Here is a 22825-nt window from a genome sequence, read left to right as displayed (position 1 = left end):
CCATCTCAATAATTGGAAGATCTCTCAAGTGAGTCACTTCTAACTTCTTGGATTCATCACTTGTTTTCTCAGACTCGATTCTCAACCTGTCTTTATACAAGTGCCTTCATTGAAGATCACATCCTTGCTCCTGATAATTTATGATTTTGATCATCCCATAAGCAATAACCAAACTCGGTACCAGCATAGCCAATAAAGAAACATATCTTAGATTTAGCATCAAGTTTTCTTCTAACAACATAATCAATGTGTATATAAGAAACACAACCAAAAAATTTCAAGAAAGAAAGATTTACCTCTTTGCCGCTCCAGACCTCTTTTGGTATTTTGTAATCCAATGGTGTTGAGCGACCTTTGTTGATCAAATAGGAAGCAGTGCTAATTATCTCACACCAGAACATCTTTGGCAATTTTCATGCAATCTCACGCTCCTAGCATGCTTGTTCAAAGTCCTATTCATCCTCTCTGCCACACCATTTTGTTGAGGTCTTCCAGGAATAATCTTCTTCATCTTGATTCCATTATCACCACAGTACTGCTTGAAATCATCATCAATGTATTCTCCCCCATTCTCTGACTACAAGAACTTCACCTTCAAATTTGTCTCATTCTCAACCATTGCTCTCCATCTCTTGAATGTAGCAAAGACATCAGATTTCTTTTCACTAAAATAAACCCATACCTTTCTTCTTACATCATCAATAAATGTCACATAGTAGTTAGAACCACCAAGGGAGGTAACAGTTGAAGGTCCCCCGCACATTTGTGTGAACCAACTCCAATTTTTTTGTCTTTAGCTCCTTTCTAGCCTTAGAAAAACTAACCCTTTTTCTGATTATAGAGCCTATAATGCCACAAATCAGAGTAAGTAATATCATCAATAATTGCAACCGCGTCACTACTGCTGGAAGTGATGTAAAGAGTTCCAGTTTTAACTCCTTATGCAACAACCATGGCCCCCCTTAGTGACTTTCCAGCCAACACCATTAAAAGTCACAATATGATCTTCATCATCAAGCTACCCTACTGAGATCAAATTATGCATCAGTTATAGTACATGTCTCACTTTGAGAATTTTCCACACTGACCCGTTGGACATGCTCAAACTGACATTACCAATCCTGACAATATTCAAAGGTTCTCCATCAACAAGATACACCTTCCTGTAATCTCTAGTAACATAGTTCTCTATGATCTCGCGATGTGCGGTGGTGGAAAAATAAGCTCCTAAATCTAACACCCAAAAGTCAATAGAAACCGACAAGAGTAAAACATCTTGTACCTCTTTCTTCACCACATTTGCAGCATCACTTTTCTTTTCATCCTTCTTCGATGCTCTGCAGTTCTTTTTTATATGACAAGACTTGCCACAATTCCAGAATTCCACATTCTTTCTGAATTTGGATTTGCTTTTCACCCTTCCTTGACTTCCCCCTACCATTGCCCTTTTTGGAATTCCTCTCAAAGGTCTTGCCCCTATTATTAACATTTAGGGCACAATTAGATGTCAAATATTCTCTGGAGTCCTTTCTACAAACTTCCTCCATGAGAATGGCATCCCAAACATCATTAATTATCAACTTCCCAATTCCTATAGAGTTTTTTACTGCAGCCCTCATAGGATCCCAATAATTTTGTAGAGATTCCAAAAGAATAAAAGCACGAACCTCATCATCAAATTTAATTTGAACGGAGGTCAATTGATTGACAATCATGCTAAACTCATTCAAATGCGATACCACTGATGTATTTTCCCTCATTTTTAAATTGAAGATTTTTTATGAGATGTACCTTATTATTTGAGGAAGGTTTCTCATGCATGTCAAACAGAATCTTCATCATCTCCATTATGGTTTTCTCCCATGCTACATTGTGTGCAACGTACTTCGACAATGTTAACTGGACTACTCCCAACACCTGTCCATCGAGGAGATTCCACTCATCATATTGGATACCTTTTAATTTCATATCTAGAAGTGGAGCGTGTAACTTTTTACTGTACAGATAATTATCGATCTGCATCCTCTAGAACACAAAATCCATACCATCGAACTTGTTAATTTTTAGTGCCAATCCTTCTCTGCCAGACATTGCTCTCAATCATGCACGAAAGCTCTGATACCACTTGTTAGGAATTAAATGCCCTAATTCCAAACAAAAAAGAGCAATAATAATAATAATTGTAGAAGAAAGGAAAAGCAAGCATGTAAAAACACAACAAGATTTATACAGCTTCACCTCAAGGTGAGACTATGTCTTGTCTTCCACCTCTGCAGTAATCCACTATGAAGATAAAATATTTATAAAGAGAAATCACACACACTTATATGTGTCTTTCTCTAACCTCTCAGGGGCTGCAACTCAAAGTCTTTTTTCATGATGATAAAACCCTAATAACAGCACCCCTAAATATTAAGGAAAAATTTGGGCAACCGGATTACAAGGTCAACCCGTGTATCAAAGCAGCGTAAGGCCTTAATTAGGCTCTACAACTTAATAATTCCAGATAATAACCAAATAAATAAGGCATGAAGAAGAGTAGAAAGATTTCAACTAAAAAATATTACATTAGGAGGGAGACAAATTAAATAATAAACAATGAAGATTAATTAAAGATTAAATAATGAAAAATAAAAGTTAAAGATCTCACTAAATAAGTGTTCACCTAGTCAATTCACTTACCATGTTGACTTTTACAAAATAATTCATTGATTTGAACACAAATAAGTATAATGAGTCTCAATTTATAATACAAGAAACAAGTAGAATCATATTACAATCAAACTACCTTTATTCTAGTTATACTCAAAGAAAATACTAAAAAGTAAGACCTAAAACAATTAAATACTAAAACATAAATAGAATACTAACATAACTAAAATACCTTTAAATAAGGATTTTTTTCCAGACTTCCTCCTGTGACACTCTTAGACTCTACCATATTGATTTTGGCTCCGTGAGACTTCTTTTTGTGAGAGAAATGTAAAACTCTTTCATATCTATTCTTCAAAATTTACCAAGTTGGACATCAACAACATCAACAGTGGTAGTAAGTCACAAAGTAGCAACAATGAGAGAAAATAGTGAAAATCTTATCTTTATGGATGAAGGGAGGTGACCATCATTTAGTTTTTTTTTTTTTGTTATTTCAAAATGTTGAGTGGAAATAGGTCTCCAATTGAAAAAAAAGAAGAAGAAAATTTAATAGGTTATAAAGTTGAGTAATCGGCCTTCTAAGTGGCTAGTCATTTTTGCATGAAATCGGGCTCAATCCAAAAAATCCAACATGATATCAATGCAAGTTGTGTGTGTGCCAAAGTTCAGCTTGTGTACTCTAGGTTATCTGTGTTTTTGGCTCCATGAGATAGAAGTTGGTTTGCTTTAGTTTCATAATGTAGGAGTATGTGTTTTGTGGGCTCTATTTAAGAGTTTGTGTTCATCATTAGAGGATTTGTGTCCTATTAGAGGGCTTGCGCCCACATCTCAAGCCTGTTATATGTAATTCTAGATGTGAAGGATAGTGTTGGTTTTTCAGGACTCCATAGGTTTAGGTCATGGAGAAAAAGAGAGAGAGACCCATTGAGAGAAAACAAGAGGAAAAAGAGGTTATGGACTTATATCAAAACCGTCCCCCTTAAGCTCTATTTAGAAATAAATAAAAGTAAATATTATAATTATGTTATTCACCCTAGTTAGAGTGAAGAAGAGACAATAAACATAAACTAATTACATTAGTATTTCCCTAATTAAATTATATCTTCCAACACTCCATCTTAAGTTGGGAGGTAATAGCAATGATCCCAACTTTAACAAAATAACATATATGTAGTAATAAGCTCCTCCATCATGGTATCCCAACCCTAGGACCGAATCGAAAGGGTAGAAATGGGTGATAAGTGGGTAATGCCTTTCATTCATAAGATGACGATAAAAGACCCACGGAGACATATAAAAAGTCTCAATGACATAAAAACACCCACATATATATAAAAAAGGTAAACTAACCAAAGCAACACACAAGAGGTTGGCCCAAAGGGGTATGTTAGAGTCAAATAAAGGATGGTAGGAGAAAGGCTGCCAAATAACCAATGGGTAATGGGTAAAGAGGAAGATAAAATGTTGAGGCTGTTACCAAACGTTGGAATTTATATAAGATAGGTTTTTATGTTAACATTTGATGTATAAATAATGATATGTACATAGGTTAATTAGAAAGATATTAGTTGGGCTGGGTTGCATTGTATTTAGCCCACGGGTTGTATTGTAATTGACCTAACCCTAAGTTTAAATAGAAAAGAAGGAGAGGGGAGCAACACTCTAGTTTTTCCAGCCTCCTTTGTGTCATCTTGCTCACGGTGAACTCAGAGCTTGAAGCTCTTGTCCTTGGCTGTTCTGTCAGCCTCTTGTGGTGGTGTTTCTGTCCACCGAACTCAAAGCTTGGAGCTCTTGTTCTTGGTTGTGCTATTAGCCTCATTAGGTGGTGGTTTTGTCCATGCAAACTCAGAGCTTGGAACACTTGTTCTTCATTGTTCTGTCAGCCTTCAGTGGTGGACTTTGGCTGTTCTCATAAGGCTTTATTCACCTAGAAATATTTATCATGGTATCAACGCTTGGAGCTACTCTCAAAATATTTTCTGGGAGAGGTGGTTCAGCTCCTCTATGTTAAAGATGAGCTAGAAGTTAAATTTTTTGTTCGAGTCAAGGGTTCTAGTCAAAACTTTTTCTGGGCGTGGTGGTTCAACTACTCTATGCTGAATGTGAGCTTGAAGCTCAAGGTTGCTGTTCGAGGAGTCAAGGCTCTGTTCGAATTTTTTTTTGGCGTGGCTCATCTATTCTGGGCTGAACGTGCTCTGATCCACTGCTGCTCAGCAGCTCGGTGACCTTAGGTTTGGTCACTTTAGTGGTGGTAGCTCTGGAATTTTCAGTAAGGGTTTCTGAAATTTTCAGCATATTTGTTTCCTTCGAAAACTACTTGGTGGGGCTTGAATTTCAGCAACTCTTGCTCTCGGCTTGCTGTCTTCAGCATGTCAACAGTCAAGTTAGATTTTTCTCCTATTCGATTTGCGGGTAAGAACTATAGTGCATGGGCATTCCAGTTCTGTTTATTTGTCATGGGAAAAGAATTATGGGGTCATATAGATGGGGGTGTGTTATGGTCCTGGGTTAAGTACTTTGCTTTCTGCTACCTAACAGGCCGGTCTTTTGGGTAGTATTGGCTAGGTGCTTAACATTTGGTATTAGAGAGGACACCCACATCGCGAGTTCAAATCTCGGCTTGAGCAAACTTAACAGAGGGGGAGACCTAGAGGCTGGATTAAAATTACTGGTAGGGTCACAAAAGGTGGGTCGGGCCAGTGTCGCTAGAGGCTAGATTAAAATTACTAGTAAGGTCACAAAAAGGTGAGTCGGGCCAGTGTCGCTAGAGGCTGGATTAAAATTACTGGTAGGGTCACAAAAAAATGGGTCGGGCCAGTGTCGCCAGAGTGGACCGTTGCAAGTGGGCCGCCATGGATGTCGGCTCGTGAAGGTGGGTGTGATGTTATGGTCTTGGTTAAGTACTTTGCTTTCCGCTACCTAACAGGCCGGTCTTTTTGGGTAGTATTTGCTAGGGGAAACTCTCTACTACTGCACACCCCTTTGCCACCGCTACAAGATGGACGGCCACTGCTTACTCCAGCGCAGGTACTGAATGCTCGTAGTGTCCAGGGATCATGGGAGGTGTTAATTCAGTGGGCAGATGAAGACCTAGTGGAAGCTTCCTGGGAGCCACTCCAGTCCTTCCAGACCCTATCAGGAGGGGGGTGATGTTATGGACTCCATAGCAGAGTATCTACTTGACGTAGAGGCTAGACTATGTAATTTGCAGTTTTATTTCATTAGCAGGTTATTATGTAATTTCTTTCAAAACTGATGGCCTCGTGTTTGGCCAAGGTTGGCGTCGTGCCCTAATCCCTTAATAGGGGCATCAGGTTATGGAATAAAGTAAGCATTTATCAAATTAGTGTAGGAGATCGGATTCTCTCTCAGACGAGGTCCAAGGTTGAGTCTCCTTTGAAGGCTCGTTCTACCCCAACAATTGGGCATTCAAAGCGTCCCAAATCCTTCTCATCCTCGTTATTCAATCTAGAAGCCAGAGGAGATCGTCTGGTGACTCGATCCATGGCAAGGGAACCTAACAATGTGATCCAGCACCTCGCGAGGCCGAAGCTTTGTCAAAATGGACAACCATGGATGCTTGGGTCATGACCTGGATACTTGGGTCTATTGAGCCTCATCTAGTACTTAATCTGAGGCCCTATAAAATTGCACCGGATATGTGGAATTAACTCCATAAAGTTTATCATCAAAACAACACGGCTCAGCGGTTTCAAGTGGAGTATGAGATGGCTAACTTCACACAATGAAGACTTTCCATCGAAGAATAGTTTTTAGGGTTTCAAAATCTTTGGGCTGACTATACTGACATTGTTTATGAGAACATCCCAATTTCTACTCTCTCTGTTGTTCAAGCAATACGTGAAATCAGCAAGAGAGATCAATTCTTGATGAAGCTCCGTTCTGAGTTTGAGATTGCCCGTTCTCATCTGATGAATCGTCATCTTGTGCCATCTCTGGATGCCTTTTTGAGTGAACTTCTTAGGGAGGAGGAGCGCATTGCTACTCAGGCTAGCATGGAACATTAGGCCCATGTTGATGCCTCTGTTACTATGGCCTATGTAGCACAAGGGAAAAAATAAGGGTCGGAACATGAGTTCTGTCCAGTGCTTTCACTGCAATGATTATGGTCATTTTGCTTGGGAATTCCCAAAGAAGTCCTATAACTACTACAAGAAACCAGGTCATCTCATCACAACTTGTCCAACTCGCCCTGAAAAGAAAAAGGGTACTGCTTATCATGCCTCCACTGGTACTTCTAGTTCTACAGCATTGTTGACTACCGTCCCGGTTACTACGACTCCTATTCCTACAACACCCGCAAATCCAAATACACTCACCCCTAAAATGGTACAATAGATCATCATCTCTGGTTTTTCTACTTTTGGTCTCTTAGGTAAGTATAAAGTCTTTGCTCTGCCATGGTATTTTGATTCCGGAGCTTCTAACCATGCGACCAACAATGTTGTGTCTCTTTCTAATATCCGAAAGTATGATGGAAATCTGAAATTTAACATTATTGATGGCAGCTCTCTGCCTATCAGTGTTGTTGGTGATCTTTCTCCTACCTTATCTAATGTTTTTGTGTCCCCTGACCTCTCTACAAATCTTCTTTCTGCTGGTCAATTGGTTGATAAAAATTGTAATGTTTAGTTCTCTTGCTCTGGTTGTGTTGTGGAGGATCAAGCATCAGGGAAGGTGATCACGAAGGAGCCTAAAGTGGGATGACTATTTCCACTTAAAATCTTTCACTCTACGATTATTCCTCGTACTCCTCTACTTTCATTTGCATATCATGTTGTTGGTTCTAGCACTAAGATGTGGCATAGACGTCTAGGCCACCCAAACTTTGATGTTCTTTGTACACTGTTTAATTCTGGTTTATTAGGAAGTACAACATGCTCTTCTCTTGATCTTTCTTTTGATTGTTCATCATGCAAACTTGGCAAAAGTAGCGTTCTACCTTTTCCTCATCATGCATCTCATGCCTCCCACTATTTTGATATTATTCATAGTGATGTTTGGGGAATCGCTCATGTTGTCTTGCATGCGCATTATAAGTCCTTTACCTTTATTGATGACTTCAGTCCTTTTACTTGGGTCTACTTCCTACGAGCTAAGTCTGAAGTTTTCATAGTATTTAAGCGCTTTCTTGTGCTTCTTGAGACTCAATTATCTGCTCACATTAAGGTGTTGCGCTCTGATTCTGGAAGCGAGTACATGTCTAAAGAGTTCCAAGATTTTCTTCAGAGCAAAGGCATCATCTCGAAGCATTCTTGTACCTCTACACCGCAACAAAATGGAGCTACTGAGCAGAAAATTTTTCATTTTCTTGATATGGTCCGAACTCTTTTACTTGAATCATTTGTTCCTCCCCATTTTTGGTGTGAACCTCTTTCTACTCAGTTCATTTAATCAACCGCCTGCCCTCTCCTACGTTGCATCATGTTTGTCTATTCTTTAAGTTATTTGGTTATTCCCTGTCATATAATGATACTCAAACATTCGGTTGTGTTTCTTTTGTGCACCTACCTAATCATGAACAACACAAACTTACAACCCAATCAATTATGTGTGTTTTTCTTGGTTAAGCTATTTCTCAAAAAGGCTATGTTTGCTATGATTTGTTTGCTCATCATATTTGTGTTTCTAGCAATGTGTTTTTCTATGAAAATCAATATTTCTTTCCATCTCATGTTGCGCTGCCATCTGCATCTTTATCTATTATGTCCAACTTTGATGAGTCATGTCCCACTTCATCTATGCCCCCTCAAGATCCAGACCTGGCACTTGCTCCTGATCCTCCCTCTACTCCTACTTCCACCACTCTTTGCTGGTCTACTCGCCCTTCTCACCCCCTGATAGGTATGGTTTCTCCTCCCCTATATCTCTTGCTACTAATTTATTATCTATTTGCATTCCCTCTTGCTATAAACAGACAATGGCACATGAGTGTTGGCAAAAGGCAATACAAACAGAACTACAAGATCTAGAGGAGAATCACACTTGAGATATTTTTACTTGCCCCCTGTTATCTGGCCTCTTGGGAGTAAATGCATTTTCTCTGTCAAACTGCAGTCGGATGGATCATTAGATCTGTACAAAGCCCGCCTCATGGCCCTAGGAAACAAGCAGGAATATTGGATTGATTATGAGGATACATTTGCTCCAGTTACCAAGATGACCATGGTTCGAACCATATTAGCTATTGCAGCCTCATAGTCATGGCCACTGCATAATATGGATGTAAAGAATGCCTTTATCCATGGTGATCTACAAGAGGATATTTACATGAAGCTTCCCTCTAGTATGACTACTTCCTCTCCTGATGATGTCTACAAGCTACTTTGTCCTCTGTATGGGCTTAAGCAAGCTCTCTGGGCTTGGTTTGAGAAGTTTCATTGTACACTTATTCTCCTCAGTTTTACACAAAGTTAGTATGATTCCTCTCTCTTCTATCACAAGTTTGTCATTGGCATGGTCATTCTCTTGGTTTATGTCGATGACATTATCATTAATGGCACTGAATATTGCTTGATTACTAAACTTCAACAAAGGTTGCATGCAATTTTTCATATGAAGGATCTTGGCCAACTCACGTAATTCTTAAGGCTAGAAGTACATCATCGACCCAACAGTATTTTCTTAAACCAACATAAGTATATTTAAGATATTATTACCTAGCTGGTTTGGAGGACACTTCTTCAGTTGTTACTCCTATGGAGGTAAATGTCAAATATAGGAAAGATGAAGGGGCTCTTCTTAATGATCCTACTATCTATCGATGCCTGGTTGGGAGTCTCATATACTTGACCATGACTCATCCTGGTATCTCCTATGTCATTCATCAGGTCAGTCAGATTATGTCTTCTCCTCAGCATATTCATCTTGCGGCAGTTTGGCGCATCATTCGCTATATGCGAGGTTCTCCTACTCGTGGGTTATTCTTTCCTACAGGCTTCGTGCTTTGACTTGTTGCCTATAGTGATGCTGATTGGGCTGGGTACCCTGATACCCATCGTTCTACTACAGGTTGGTGTATTTTTTAGGGGATGCATTGATTTCTTGGAAATATAAGAAACAATACTGGGTGTCCAAGTCTTCTACTGAGACCGAGTATCATGCTATTTCTATTGCGTGTTCTGAAATTATATGGCTACACGGTCTTCTTGTTGAGCTTCAGTTTCCTCAGACTACCTCTACACCTCTCGATGCAGATAATACGAGTGTTATTCAGATTACTACCAACCATGTTTTCCATAAGCACACCAAGCACATTGAGGTTGATTATCACTCTATCCGCGACACTTTGGAGCACCAGGTAATATCTCTTTCATACACCTCTTCGCATCTTCAAGTAGTTAATGTCTTCACCAAAGCAATGTCTCAACCCCAGCATAATTTTCTAGTCGCAAATTGTTGTTGGTTGACTTCCCAACATCAATTTGAGGGGGGATGTTACCATACATTGGAATGTATATAAGATAGGTTTTATGTTAACATTTGATGTATAAATAATGACATGTACATAGATTAATTAGAAATGGATTAGTTGGGCTGGGTTGCATTGTATTTAGCCCATGGGCTTTATTGTATTTGACATAACCCTAAGTTTAAATAAAAAAGAAGGAGAGGGGAGCAACACTCCCATTTTTCAAGCCTCATTTGTGTCATCTTGCTCACGGTGAACTCAGAGCTTGAAGCTCTTGTCCTTGGTTACTCCGTCAACCTCTTGTGGTGGTGTTTCTGTCCACCAAACTTAGAACTTGGAGCTCTTGTTCTTGGTTTTGCTGTCAGCCTCATTAGGTGGTGGTTCTATCCACACAAACTCAAAGCTTGGAGTTCTTGTTCTTGGTTGTTCTGTCGGCCTTCAATGGTGCATGTTGGCTGTTCTCATCACGCTTTATTCACCTAGAAATCTTTGTCAGAGGCCACCATGTGCTTTATTTTTCTAAGAAATTTAAATTCTGCATCAGACAAACCAATGCCGACAACGGTCAGCAAATAATTTGCCCAAGGCAAGCAATCAAGGAGTTCTTCTTCAGAAATAATTTCTCAATCAAAAAAAACAATAGCAAGTGCAGAAATGGGCCAATGCCCAAATAACATGTACCAAATTTGTCGTAGTATAGCAGTAGATAACCGGTAAATAATGAAAGTCCTTAAAAGTAATAAGGACACATGAAATAACCCATTGCGAGACAATCAACAAATAAGGAAGTTGCACAAAATAGTATGTAGGAACTAAGTAATAATCCAAAATAATAAATCATCTAGAGATAGAGAAACGAGTCGAACCGAGTAAGATATCAAACCAATATAGTTGATGTTATGGTCCCTAGTCATGGATCGAGTAACTCGGCGTGGGATTTGTGAATCCAGCACTGTAATAGAGTTGTTGCTCTCGGTAAGGATGAAAAGGAGTTTCCTTTTCTTAGCTGTTCTCGGTAAGATTGAAAAGGAGTTTCCTTTTCTTGACTTTCTTGGGTAAGGGATGAGAACCCTTGTTGTTCTCAATCAGGAAGGGGTTCAACCCTTGGCTTCTCACGGCTGAGAGGGTAAGGACCCTCTTGGAAAGGTGTTTCTATTCATGTAGGAGGGATTAGGAGTTCTTAATCCTGCCTTGCTCTATTAGAGACTAAAGGCACCTCCTTTAGAGGTTGCTGCTCAATTTCGGGATTGGGGAACCCCAATCTCTTGCTCGGAATGAAGGAGAGAAGCTCCCTCTTGCTGGTGTCAATGTAGGAGAGGATACAACCTCTAATTTGAACTCAGAAATAGTAAATCAATCTTTTCCCCTTGGCTTCAGTAAGATCAATGCAAACCAGAATTCAAAAGAGAAAGAATAAACCCAAATTCAAGAGATAACTATACTTGGAGCTCGTCAAGGAGACCTCCCAAACCCTAGAGCTTGTCAAGGAGAAATCCAAACCCTATTTAACCTAATTCAATGCTTGTCTTTCTTTTATTTCTCTACCCTCTAAATAGGGTTTGACGTCATTAGAGTTTTAGGGTTTAAACTAACAATTCTGCCTCTGTGACGTGGATCCTTACGTAATTAATGAAAAAATATACTTAAAGCAATATAAAATATAAACCTTAACATTAACTAACTCAGTGATTCATTGCCGCCTCCTTTGGGTGACTCGGTGTGGAATATTGAGTCAACATCTACCCCCTCCCGCCTCCCACCCCCCCCCCCCCCCCCCCCCCCCCCATATAGAGAAAGAGCTGGTCCTCAAGCTCGTAAGATGGGTAGACCTGTTTGAAGTTGGCCAATTGTTCCCATCTAGCATCCTCTACTTCGGTGTCCTTCCAATGTACTAGAATCTCCCACTAGTCATTAATATGATGGGCATGCAATACTGTAGCTGGAGTAAGAATAACTCATCCATTGTCCACCAGAGGAAGGGATAGGATTGACGAAGTAGGTGGACCCTTAAGGAAACATGGAACACATCATGAAGTTTAGCCGTTGCAGGAAGTTGCAATTGATAGGCGACTGACCCGATTCACCGAAAAATAGAGAAAGGCCCAAAATACTTTGGTGAAATTTTATGACGTACCCGCTAGTGAGTGTTGAAGGTAAGGATGGAGTCGTAACCCGACATAGTCACCCTCCTTGTATGCAATATCCCGATGTCCCTTGTCATAGAAGTCCTTCATACGAACTTGTGTTGTTCAGGAGAAGTTGTGAGTCGCTGCTCCAGAAAATATTTGAGACTGTAATGATCAGTACGAATAAGAAATGCACAACCCCATAAGTACGGGCGCCAATGTTGTACAGCTTATGCCAACCCGATTAACTCCCGTTCATATGCTGGCAATTTGTGATGTCGTACTGCCAACTGTCGACTAAAATATTCAACAGGGTGAAAGTGCTGATGTAGAATGGCCCCAATGCCCCTACTTGATGCGTCACACTCGACCTCAAATAAATCTTCAAAATTGGGAAGTTGCAGAACTGGGGCGGATGCAAGAGCTAATTTGAGATCTGAGAAGGACTGTGTGGCCTGATCGTTCCAAATAAAGGAATTTTTCTTGAGGAGATTTGTCAATGGTGCTGCTATCGGTCCATAGTTCCTGATAAATTTTCAGTAATATCCTTCCAATCCCAAAAAAACTCTCAAAGCAGAGGTATTCATAGGTTGTGGCCAATCAGCAATAGCCTGAATTTTCTCGGAATCAACTGTGACCCCATCATGGGAAATAATATGGCCGAGATAGGCCACATATTATGTCACAAATGAGCATTTCGATTTCTTAATATATAATTGATGGGCATGTAATAGTTCAAATACCAATCTTAAATGCTCTAAATTTTGATGTCCAAACATCAAAGAATACCAATACAAATTTGCAAAGATAGTTGCGGAATACCTCATTCGTTAACGCCTGGAATGTGGATGGGCATTGGATAACCCAAATGGCATGATCATAAATTCAAAGTGGTTGTGATGAGTGGGAAAAGGCATTTTCTCGATGTCGTTTGGATGCATACGAACCTAATGATATCCAAAGTGCAAGTCCAAATTGGTGTATATATAAGACCCGTGCAATTCATCTAAAAGCTCCTCCACCACAGGAATAGGGAACTTATCTTTCACACTTTGGGCATTCAAATCCTGATAATAAACACAAAATCGCCATTTACCATCATGGTTTTTAACGAGGAGGACTGGTGACGAAAATGGTGAACGGCTGCTACGAATAAGGCCTTGTTGTAGCATGGCTTGGCACTGTCTTTCAATTTCATCTTTCTAGAGATGTGAATATCGATAAAATCGAACGACCACCACTTCGGAGCCCTGTTTTAAACATATCCAATAGTCATTGTCCCTCAAGGGAGGCTATATTGCTGTCTGGATTGTCCTGTGAGTGAATCATATGAATGTGATGTGGATTGTCCACATGATTGCCCTGTAATAATACAAGTTGTCCACCCGTTTCCAAACTCATAGTTAAAGCAATAAAATCCCATAAAATAGGGCCTAATGTTTGTAGCCATTTAATACTCAATACCATATTAAACCCAGCTAGAGGTATGATAAAAAAAAATTGAATGAAAGAAAGTCGTACCGATTGAGAATTTTACTTTTTTACTGATGCCATAGCTAGGAACTTTTTCTCCATTGGCAACCAAAACTGTTGTTGTTGAATGTGGAAGTATCTATAGTTGAAGGTGTTGAACAGCGGTCCAATTGAGAAAATTATGTGTACTTCCCGAATCCACAAGGCTGACAAGGTCCTCGTACATTACTCGAGTGCGGACTTGCATAGTTTTGGCGGATTTTTGTCTTGTAATGGCATGCAAAGAGATTTCTGGTGGATCCTCCTCAATAGGATCATCAAGCTATTGTGGTTCTGTGATTTCATTGACCTCTATCCAGAACAACCTTTTACACTGATGGCCTACCATGTATGTTTCATCACAACTGTAACATAAGTTATTTGCCCTGTGCTCAGTCATCTCCCCACTATTTAATTTTCGAATATACTGAGCGGGCAGATTGCTGGGTCATGTATCTGCTGGAGGAGTAATACTGGAATGATTTCTGACCTATTTCCCTATTGGAGAAGCTAACTGAGGGTTAGTATTGCATCTCCCTTGCCAGCTATTGGAAGTGTTTCGGTTCCCTTGCCAAGCTGGTCTCCTGTGTTGAACTTTTTGTCGAAGTTCCAGTGCGCGAGCTAGGTTCATTGCTCGAGCTAAGTCAGCAGGTGCGAGGAGCTCCACCCCTAACCTTAATGACTCAGTAAGGTGTACTGTAAATAAATTGACTTGTTGGTCTACGCGAACCATCTGACTGGCTCGTGCCAATTTTTCTTGGAACTATTTTTTATATAGTTCCACTGTGCCGATGTTATGGACTCAATAGCACACCGAGTCACTCAGAGGAGGAGACAATGACTCACCAAGTCACCTAATTTTACTTTTATTACTTATGTTGCTTTTAATTTCGAATTTGATTGATTATGTAATAAGACTTGAAGGTAGGGGTATAGTTGGGATTTATAAACCTAACCCTAACCTATCTTGGCATGAATGACCCTATTTAAAGGGTAAGGAATGAGAAATAAGGTAAGTTCGAATTTAGAGTAAAATAGAGTAATTAGGCTCTTGCTAGGTTCCCTATCCTAGGGTTCTTGGTTTGAACTATCCTTGGTGGTTTGTTGCATCCATTGGGGAGTCTTTGAGGAGATCTTGGAAGGAAAAGGAGGAGGAATCATCCTTCTCTTCCATGCTGCAATAGTCATCCATCTCTTCCACGAACCAGCAATGAGGGAAGGAGGATTTGCGTGAGCCTTAGCATCAAGAAAGGGATTTTCGAGTTGCTGATTGAAGGAGGTCTTCAAGAGGTATTTTTATCTATCTTTTCCGAGTTTAGAAGAGCTAGAGACTGCCCTCTTTACATTCAGCATTGGTAGTTGCATGAATTCAGAAACCCTACTCATTGACGTGAGGTATAAAGTGGGGTTACATAATTGGATCCTTAAAACAGTCTCTTGATTGAATTGGTGCATCTATAATTGAGAAAAGGAAACTCTTTTTCAATTATAACGTACGAGGGAAGAAAAAGAGAGTTTCTTTTCACAAAAATGTGTTAAGAAACCCTCTAACAGTGTTGGATCCTTATTTGACTCGCCGAGTTACTAGATCCATGGCTAGGGACCATAACAGCCAGTTTGTCGTAACAGCACCAAATCCCCCAAGGGATTACTGTGGGCTGGAAGATCGAACTGGATAGTGCATAAATCATTGAACTCTTCCCAATCCCACACCAATCTATCCAACTCTACTTGATGAAACCAGACTTGTGCTTCATCGAGCATGTGGAAGGTGACCAGTCCCACCTTATCAATTTCTGATGTTCTCTGATGGGTAAAAAAAATTTCACACCTATGTAACCAAATCAAGTGGTCATCTGACCCATTAAAAGTAGGGAAGTCAAGTTTTGTATACCTTGGTACGGTGCCTCCTCCTTGATTGAAATTTCCCATCTAACCAGGAATGGCAGTGCGCCCTGTAAACTGGTCTCCCCCTCTATTGAACTTGTTGTCCTATCCTCTTTGGTCCGGGGTTGAATTTCTTCAACCCGTATTATTTCCCATCATTCTAGAAAGTCCATCAATCTGGAGATTAATATTTGGTATTTTTTCCAACTTCTCCATGATTATGGCAAACTTTCTTTCATTCTCTGCTTGTTTTTCTTCTTGTGCCTACTACCCTCTGATCATCAACTCTTTTAACTCACCATTGTTGGGCTCCCCCGTGTTACCCTGCACTGATACCAAGTTGTTATGGTCCCTAGCCATGGATCGAGTAACTCGGTGTGGAATTTGTGAATCTAGCACTATAATAGAGTTGTTGCTCTCGATAAGGATGAAAAGGAGTTTCCTTTTCTTGACTTTCTCAGGTAAGGGATGAGAACCCTTCCTATTCTCGGCCAGGAAGGGGTTCAACCCTTGGCTGCTCACAGCCGAGAGGGTAAGGACCCTCTTGGCAAGGTGCTTTTGTTCACGTAGGAGGGATTAGGAGTTCCTAATCCTGCCTTGCTCTATTAGAGGCTAAAGGCACCTCTTTTAGAGGTTCCTGCTCGGTTTGGGGATTGGGGAACCCCAATCTCTTGCTCGGAATAAAGGAGAGAACCTCCCCTTTGCTGCTGTGAACATAGGAGAGGCTACAACCTCTCATTGAACTCGGAAATAGTAAATCAATCATTTCCCTTTGGCTTCGGTAAGATCAATGCAAACCAAAATTGAAAAGAGAAAGAATAAACCCAAATTCAAGAGAGAACTATACCTACAACTCATCAAGGAGACCTCCCAAACCCAGAGCTCGTCAAGGAGAAATCTAAACCCTGCTTAACATAATTCAATGCTTGTCTTTCTTCTATCTTTCTACCCTCTAAATAGGGTTTGACGTCATTAGAGTTTTAAGGCTTAAATTGACAATTCTGCCCCTATAACCTGGATCCTTACCTAATTAATGAAAAAAATATACATAAAGAAATATAAAATATGAAATTTAAAATTAATTAACTTAGTTAGTTATTGCCGCCTCCTTTGGGTGACTCGGTGTGCTATTGAGTCCTCAACAGTTAAGTCACAGGAAAAATAGGTATAAACCTTGTGACCCAAACCCGTATAACCGATGCAAGAAATAAGTGGGTCGAGTCAGGTTGACCCAGTTCTGAGTCAACTCACTGAGTTGGTCCGGACCGAGTTGACTTTCGGCAGAACAGAAGGAAGCAATGCTCGGGTTGCTGAGTTAACTTGGCCTGGTCCGGGTGGCAATTTTTCCTAACTTAGGAAAAAATAATTCAACATCTTCTTCCCTGCTTCCAACAGAAAGGAAAACCAGAGAACCAGGGAGGTATTGTCTCGGCAAGATGACTTGGCGGAGTCTGGGGTCGTCGTCCTCGGCAACAGCAATGGAGCTGTCAATGAACGGAAACAATGTCGTCTTCTAGTCTAGTTTGGCGGATTAAAAACGCTGCACCTACTGCACCTAATTTGGCAATTTGTCATCGTCTTCCCCGCACCACCCCCTTCCAAACAGAGCAGGTCAGCTTTGTCCTCACCGAAGTTGGTGAAGGAAAGGCCAACGAACCAGGATTTAATAGAGCTCTTCCCAACTTAGGAAATTAAATTTAGCAACAGTCATTATCCCCGCTTCTGAATAGAGCGGAAACCTAGAGGTGGAAACCTAGAGACGGCAACGCTAGCACTGAACAGAAACTTGATCTTTCCAAAAATAATTCAATCTCGAACTCCAACAAAGATCACTGTTAGGAAAAAACGACGACAGCAAAGTAACAAGTAATCACGCACGATACAAAATTTACGTGGTTTGGAAAATTGTCTACATCCACAAAAGCTGCAGAGAATTTTATTTCTTTGGAGGAATCACAGTACAATAGTCTTTGTTTCTCACAGTAGAAACACAACCACTCGTCGTTACAACAAGCCCTAGAGTTCTCTGTATCTCAGTGCAGCTTCATGCAGCGGTGAGGAGCAGCAACGTCGTCTTCACTGCTCGGTCAAGTCCCAAGCTTCTCTTTCGGCAATAGTGTCATGTCCTGACCTGACCTCTTCTGGCTTCACTTTTCTACCGCACACACAGGCACCGATACGAAATCCCAAGAGAGAGTTTTGAGAAGGCTTCTCTATTCAACCGCAGCAGCGTCACGATTTCATGACGCTCTCCCTCTTTTGGCTTCAATGTCATCTTGGCGAGAGTATCACGGTGTATCTCACACCAGCACACCCAGTAACGTAGATACAGAGGTCTCAATGAATTCCTTTCTGCTACAGCGGTGCCGACAACGGCGATGCACAGTAGTACCGGCAACGACGATGCACAGCAGTACCGACAACAGCAATGGCAACAGCATTGTCCCTCGAGCCTCTCTTTCTGTTGAGGGCTTCTCTATTTCCGAACTTTGTTTTCGTTGTCGACCTCTGTTAGTCCCAAAGAAGTGTTTTAATCAACATACATGAAAGCCCCTTCATTTCTTTGATTGAGTGCAGCACACGCTAGGGCAAAGGGAATGGTCCTCCGGGTCCCTAGGGCCCACCTCTCTTATAGTGTCCATCTACTCGAGTGTTGTGGACCAGACTCCACCACTCAATAATTCTCCCACTTAGAGACTAGTACACCCACTGCATTTCCCTCTTCCTCAAACATTACCTTCTCCACCTCTGCAACTCACTGCCGTTGTCTTCATGCTAGAAGACCAACCGTAGTTGTGCACAACTTTAGTTTCTCAAGTGTAATTCTCTCTTTGATTCCCTAACAGGGAATCCATCTCATCCTTCATGGCCAGCTCCCACTTGCTAGAATTTTCATCTTGCAAGGTTTCTTCGTAACTTTGCGGTTCTCCACCATCTGTCAACAGAATATAATTCAAAGTAGGTGAGAAACACTGCAGAGGCTGAATAGTCTTAACTGACCTGCGAACTACAGCTGTAGGAGTGGACGGCTCTGGATCTGACTATGAAATAATAGGAATGGGTGCACTGGACCCACTCTCCCCATCACTCGCATCTCTGCACTGCACTATGGCCTCTGGTAGGTCATCCAATCTGACAAACTCGTATTCCTGAGGAGCTGCTTCAGTAACTATACTGGACTTGTCATTGTACATAATCTTCTCATTGAAAATCACATTCCTGCTTCTTATAATCTTCCGACCCTGATCATCCCAGAAACGATAGCCAACTGCCTCGTCTCCATAGCCAATGAAATAATATTTCTTTGAATTAGCCTCAAGTTTACTACAAGCATCAAAATCAATAAAAATATAAGAAAGACAACCAAAAAGTTTAAGGTGAGAAAATTTGACCTCTTTCCCGCTTCAGGCCTCCTCAGGCAATCCACAATCCAACGGAACTGATGGCTCTCTATTGATCAAGTAGACTGCAATGCCACAAATTTATTGTGCTCTCTGCAACGATAGTAGCAATAGTGTTAGTCAAACCAGTAGTCAAATAAAGTGTACTAGTTTTCTTACCCCAAGCCAGTACCAATGCCCCTATGGTAACCTTCTAGGTGCTATCTGAGAACACCACTGAATGGCCACAATCATCAAGCTGCCCAACAGAAATGAGGTTCTTCTTCAACTCAAGAATATGCCTGACCTTTTGCAAGGTCCATTTGTTCGTGTTAGGGAGTGTAATGTCAATGTCTCTCATTCCCACCACATTCAATGCCTCTCCATCAACCAGATACACCTTCCCAAAATCACTTACAATATAGTTTTGCATTATCTCCCGATGGTAAGATGTATGGAAGGAAGCCCCTGAATCCAGTATCCAGTCATTAATTGTACTATGAACTGCAAGCAATAGTACATCTTGTACTTCTTCAGTTACTAAATTAGCACTATCATTCTCGGTCTTCTTATGGTTTTTACAATTCTTCTTTATGTGGCCAGCTTTGCCACAATTCCAGCAAATTACCTGCCGACCAGGCCTTAACTTGCTCTTGCCCTTGTTCTCTGATTTTGATCTGTCTCTACTTGAGTTTCTATCATGTAATCTCCCCCGAGAATCAACATTCAATGCTGAACTCAAACATGAGGTCTCACCTGAATCCCTCCTACGCACCTCCTCAACCAAAATCAAATCACGAATATCATCATATTTCAACTTTAATTTACCAGCAGAATTACTGACAGCCATTCTCATGGCTTCCCAACTATTTGGCAGTGAAGCCAATAGTATCAGTGCACATATCTCATTATCAAATTAAATTCAATAGACAAAAATTGATTTGTGATAGTATTAAAATCATTCAGATGTTGTGCAACAGACGTACCATCTTCCATCTTCAAATTGAATGACTTTTTCATCAAATAAACCTTGTTATTCGTTGAAGGCTTTTCGTACATACCTGACAAAGCCGCTATGAGACCCGCGGTCGTCTTCACCTTGCTAACATTGTGTGCAACGGATCTCAATAGGGTTAGCCGAATAATCCCCATAACCTGTCGATCCAACAGATTCCAATTGGCCTCCTCCATTTTTTTCGGTTTCTTCCCAATAGTGGAAGATGGAGTTTTTTTCCCATAGAGGTAGTCCTCTATTTGCATCCTCCAGTATCCAAAGTCCGTATCATCGAACTTCTCAATCCCCGATACTTTCATATTGTCTCCAGCCATCGTTTTCCCTCAGACCCAAACCTCAGCTCTGATACCAGTTGTTAGGAAAAAACAATGACAATAGAGTAACAAGTAATCACGCACGACATAAAATTTATGTGGTTCGAAAAATTGCCCATGTCCACAGGAGCTGCAGAGAATTTTATTTCTTTGGAGGAATCACAGTACAATAGTCTCTGTTTCTCACAATAGAAACACAACCACTCATCGTTACAGCAAACCCCAGAGTTCTCTGTATCTCACGGTGGTGTCACAGCTTCAAGCGATGGTGAGGAGCAGCAGCGTCGTCTTCACTGCTCGGTCAAGTCCTGAGTTTCTCTTTCGGCAATAATGCTACGTCCAGACCTGACCTCTTCCGGCTTCACCTTTCTGGCTCACACACAGGCACCGATATGAAATCCCAAGAGAGAGTTCCGAGAGGGCTTCTCTGTTCAGCCGCAGCAGCGTCGTGGCTTCATGACACTCTCCCTCTTTCGGCTCCAGCGTCGTCCTAGCGAGAGTCTCACGGTGTATCTCACACCAGCACACCCAATAACGTAGATTCAGAGGTCCTGACGAATTCCTCTTTGCGGCAGTGGTGACGCACAACAGCACCGGCAACGGCAACGCACACTAGTACCAACAACGGTGATGACAACGATGTCGCCTCTCGAGGCTCTCTTTTTTCCGAGGGCTTCTCTGTTTCCGAACTCTATTTTTCGTTGTCGACCTCTGTTAGTCCCAAACAAGAGTTTTAATCAACATAAATGAAAGCCCCTTCATTTCTTTGATTGAGTGCAGCACACGCTAGGGCAAAGGGAATGGTCTTCCAGGTCCCTATGGCCCACCTCTCTGACGTTGTCCATCTACTCGAGTGTTGTGGACCTGACTCCACCACTCAACAGATCACTCTACTCAATCACCGGTGCTAAGGACTCAATCTATGCTGAGAGATATAACAACCATCCAAACAGCAACGGGAAATCAGCAACGTTGGCAAGATACCAAGAAGACGATAAAGGAGCTTCTGAAAAAATAGCTGCAAGATCAAGATTAAATTCCGTGAATCAATTGGCAATAAATCCGCAGAGTTGAAGCCAACGATGAGAGAGATCCAGCTAGAGCTTCTAAAACCAGGAACTACCATTTTACGAACCCCGTTAATTTAGTAGTTGAATCCCATTAAGATAGTAAGCCAATTGCAAATAATTTGCACCAAAAACAGTTGGAGATGTCCAACAAAACAGCACGAAAAATCCTCTGCTAAAAGAAATACTCTCTAATTGGCATCCAAAAATCTTTCGAAAATAAGATAGATGGCAAATGTTGGTTTCTGAAAAACTCGGGATGGAAAACACCTACTACAGTAGCAAGATACAAGAAGATGCCAATAGACATCTAACGAAAAATAACAACTTTTCAAATGAAGCTGTCCAGAGTTTCCAAAATGCAAAAAAATCTGAAGGTCAGGCTGGATACGATCTAGATACAAGTTCCAAACAACTTCCAATAGAATACGATTTATCAGCAACCACCAACTTCCTGCAGAGTTCAATGGACAACATGAATTAGCCGAATAGATAGAACTTCCAAAAATTGAAGATCAGACATGAATCAATTAGCAGTGATCATGTATAATCAATAGAGATTGGTGGCAATAATCTAGACAAGACAGTGGAAGACTTCCAAAAATAAAAACATGGAGCAGTAGAGACGTCTAGACAACAATGAAAAATGGAAATACTTATCGGCTCCTTCGTCGTCATCCAAAAAATGGCAACCAATCTGGCGCAAGCTTCCAATGAAACCACGGGTTGGGACAAAGACATATGTAACAAAACCATGACCATCCACCGAGCAAAATCTGATTATGCTTTACAAAATCATTCATCGAGCAACAAAAATATGAAAAACTCAGCAATAGAAATGGAGTTCCAATATTGATGGAAAAAAAACAGCAATATGAGCAAAAGAAAAAAATAATGGTTTTTTTTTCAATCCTGAAAACCATAGATGCGAGTCCTCAAAATCAATGCTCTGATACCATGTTGATTTTCAGGACTCCATAGGTTTAACTCATGGAGAAAAAGAGAGAGAGAGAGACCCATTGAGATAAAAACAAGAGGTAGAAGAGGTTATGGACTTATATCCAGTCCCTCCCCCTTAAGCTCTATTAATAAATGAATAAATGTAAATATTACAATTATGCCCTTCACCTTAGTAAGATTGAAGAAGAGACAATAAACATAAACTTATTTATTAGTGCCACCCTAATTACATCATATAGAAAAAAAAGATAATGGGTTATAAGGTTGAGCAATAGGCCTCCTAAGTGACTATTCATTTTGGATAGAATTTAATAAGAAGTGTTGAATTTACTAATCCCTCATGTAAGTGTTGGAAGATGGGCCCAAGCCCATAAGACCAAGGAAAACCCACATATCTAAGAGTGTTGGAAGATGGGCCCAAGCCCATAAGACTAAGGAAAGCCCACATATCTAAGAGTGTTGGAAGATGGGCCCAAG

This window comes from Aristolochia californica, unplaced genomic scaffold (genome assembly GCF_029961685.1).
Source record: "Aristolochia californica isolate CCGP_79_NKW_82.1479 unplaced genomic scaffold, dmAriCali1.0.hap1 SCAF_5, whole genome shotgun sequence".
In the NCBI taxonomy this organism is placed as follows: domain Eukaryota; kingdom Viridiplantae; phylum Streptophyta; class Magnoliopsida; order Piperales; family Aristolochiaceae; genus Aristolochia; species Aristolochia californica.
The sequence above is the reverse complement of the archived record's forward strand: the minus strand, read 5'-3'. Positions refer to the sequence as shown.